Source organism: Diadema setosum, chromosome 7, assembly GCF_964275005.1.
Source record: "Diadema setosum chromosome 7, eeDiaSeto1, whole genome shotgun sequence".
NCBI lineage: Eukaryota > Metazoa > Echinodermata > Echinoidea > Diadematoida > Diadematidae > Diadema > Diadema setosum.
The window spans coordinates 25,790,605-25,794,166 of NC_092691.1; positions in this window are offsets into that span (position 1 = coordinate 25,790,605).

Genomic DNA, 3,562 nt, shown 5'->3' on the forward strand with positions numbered 1-3,562 from the left:
AGATCTGTTACCTCTGCGCTGTATACACTGTGTGTATACGTGCTATGTCTATAGATGTAGCGAGTGCTCACCGCATGTAACACAATAGGGAGAATACGTTAATGATATGCTAATGATATGTTAATTAGTATTACCCTCGAACATGACGATTGAAAAAATTAAAGTCTCTCATAGCTTAGGAGAGACTTCGTGAAATGGTTTTTACTTCTCTGTGAAAGTCTCTCCTAGCTTAGGAGCGGCTTGGCCATTTTAAGATTTATGTGATAGCTTTTATGTGATAGCTTCATGAAACGGACCCCAGTTTAAGGACATGTGTCCCTCTGATGACGTCACAACGACCATAGTGATGGAACTTCCAGGATCCACGGTGATGGATTAAAACGTGATCTAAAAGCCTTGACGTAAAATTCATTTCATCAACTAAATGTTTTACCTCGTCACGTGAAGAGTCACGTGAAGAAAGGCCGTAAAACATAAACTTATCTTATTACTTATCACGTATTATATATATATATATATATATATATATATATATATTCTGTTATTACAATGTATTCAGGATGTTGATATTGCTAGCCTGTGCACTAATTCAGATTCTTTGCACTTGGAAGAGACAGTGATCTGTAAATCATAATAACCATATTTTTTTTTTTTTTTTTTGGGGGGGGGGGGGCTTTTAAACAGGCTTACGTTATTCCCGTAGGTTGTATATAGTTTACTGCTGACCAATAAATACCATTGAGACTGACCCTGTATAAATCGTATGAAAGTTGGCGAGATTAGAATGATGAGAACCCTAAGCTAATTTTGCTAGTACACACGGACTCTGCTTGATAGCCGAGACATCTATGGAAAATGAAATGACATAAGTTATTTCACTTTATAGAGATATGCTTACCGTACGGCTGGCATGGCTAGTCACTGTTAGTTGTCATTTTTTTTTACTCTTGTTGTGCTGTTACCTATACACTCGGGCATATAATACGATGAGAATACAATGTATATAATATGTGTATATATGTATATAATTGCGTGTGAACAAAAGAAAATCCAAGATTTTGTATACGAACTATAATTTTATGGCAAGTTGTCAAGGAATCGCATCATCAACCCACTCTTTTCGATGCATATTCAAATTGACTGTTTAAGATATGTTTTATTTATAACTTCCTAAATTTATCAGATTTTGATCCAATTTTCACTGTTGTGCTCATAAAGCGTAACTCTTTCTCATCAGATTAACTTCAAACAGATTCGGAATTCCCCTTTGAGAATAAGATAATGTTGTATGTTTTGATTAGTCAATTCTAACTGATGTTTAAATTAAGTAAATGCAGTAAAATCTAATTCTTATTGTTTTATTTTGCGCTACTTTGCAATATTCTGCTGTCAAAAAGGAAGTCGAAACTAATCGAGCTGCCTGCCTCGGTAATGAGGTATGATAATCACTTTTCATCCGCACTCACAATATCCTGATTCCAGCATTCCACGTAACAAAATACATGTATTTGTAATCAATAGGTCGATAACAACCTAGCAGAGCAATGGGAGCCCTGTGACCACTTAACAAGCGGCATGTCACTTCGTTATTGAACGCCAAATGGCCAATGAGAAGATACTCTGGTCAATTACTCATCTTGACAATAAGGCCCTTACTTCAGCAATCACTGAACAATGATATTCAACATCCGAGAAAGACGCATGCGCATGACCCTCCCTTGCGTATAATGAATACCCTTTTTATTATAACCTTGGTTACATATTCTAGAAGTTGGAGCTATTGTGTGAGTATGTGTTTGTGTGTGTGTGTGGGGGGGGGGGGGGTATGCATGTGTGTATTCAAGATATATTTTGTTCAATGTATGGAAACTGGAACAAGGATCATTTCCGAGTGATGATTGGATGCTATACTCAACATGCATCAATTTGAAAAATAGGATTCTTTTATTAGTAACTGTTGAATTTCTGTGCATCGATTATGGCTTTATAGCATGATACGCTCGTACTCAAAACATTCACAGCAACGACAGCAGCAGCAACAATAATAACACACACACGCAGTCACATACAATATCAATAATGATGTGATTAAAAACAAAAACACGGACTGGCAAAAATACAGACTGGTATTACCTCAGCCATAGTTAACTTCTCAAGCAATGGTACATGGCTATACTCGCTCAAGTAAAAAATTTGAGCGGTATATTTAATATAATGCTTTCATTAACTGTAATGCTGCATTGCAAACTTGTTTCTTTACATTGTGGTTATTGTTGTTATGGTAATATTTGTCACGGTAATAGAATTAGACATTATACATGCAGTTACAAGTCACTTAGATCTCAAGTGGTATACAAAACAACTTCTTTTGGAGAAGAGTCAAAATGTTAATGAAAACTTATACTAAAAGTATGAAATAGTTAGTATAAGAACAATGAAGCAGATGAGGAGGCAGGATAATATTGAAAATTGAATATCATCATTCAGAAAATAATAACTATGTACATATCATGTGAAAAGTGTAGGTAGAAACATAATTTTAAACTTTGCTTCGATTTCGAATTACGATTGTCTTTCGCATGGAACAAATCGAAATTCCAGTTCCAGTTCTTAGTTACTGGGGAAAATATATCAGAAGGAAGCTATTGATAACCACCAGAGTCCAAATGTGCTGACACTTTTTTTTTTGGGGGGGGGGGTGTGAGGAGGGGGATCGAGGAAAGAATGAATGGATGTCAGACGGTAGTTGGAAGGCGAAAGTACATTGTACCTGTATTGTGCATTCTTATACTTATAAAATGACACAACCAAATAAGGCTTATATGTTACTTAAATTACGAAGTCAAATGCAGAACCCCAAAATTGGCAGTAGGTAGTCTTACCATATTCGATATATAATCCTAAATATTTGTTGTAATCTTACCTCACGCATGCAGCAGCTGTTATGATTTGAAAGAAGACATGACGTCTGATTTTTTTTTTTAATTAGTGAGGAGAAATTGACTCTTACAATCACTGTCTGCCTACAAAATAAGTGTTATCTCACGACGAAATGAAATAAAAAGCTTGTTATGTTAAAAACTGATCAGGAAATCTACTTAAGTGACGTCACAGTAAAACACAACCGGTTTTGGAATGTTTAAAATCATATTGTCATTATTTGATTGCTGTGTGGCATTTGTCTCTCTGTCTTGGCGTATGAATAGAGACGTACTTTGATAAAACGAAGCAAGTTCTAAAGTAATTAATTATATAGAATACAACTGTTTACAACATTTATACGGATGGATTGCAGAGTCCAACGACGTACAAGAATTGTTTTTATGCTGACATCAATGATGATAGTTTGTAGAATACAAGAAAACATTTCATAAGCGCTATTCATAAAGTTTATAAGGTGGTGAACTCAATTCAAGACAAAGCGTTACTAGTAGAAAATTAGGGTCAGATATTTTGCATGATTAGATTTGAATCTAGTGAGCTTTGTCTGCTAGGTCTAATTTGGTTTAAAGCAATCCAGCACTTGTTGAAAATTCTTATGGACGTTTATGTCGTTATTTAA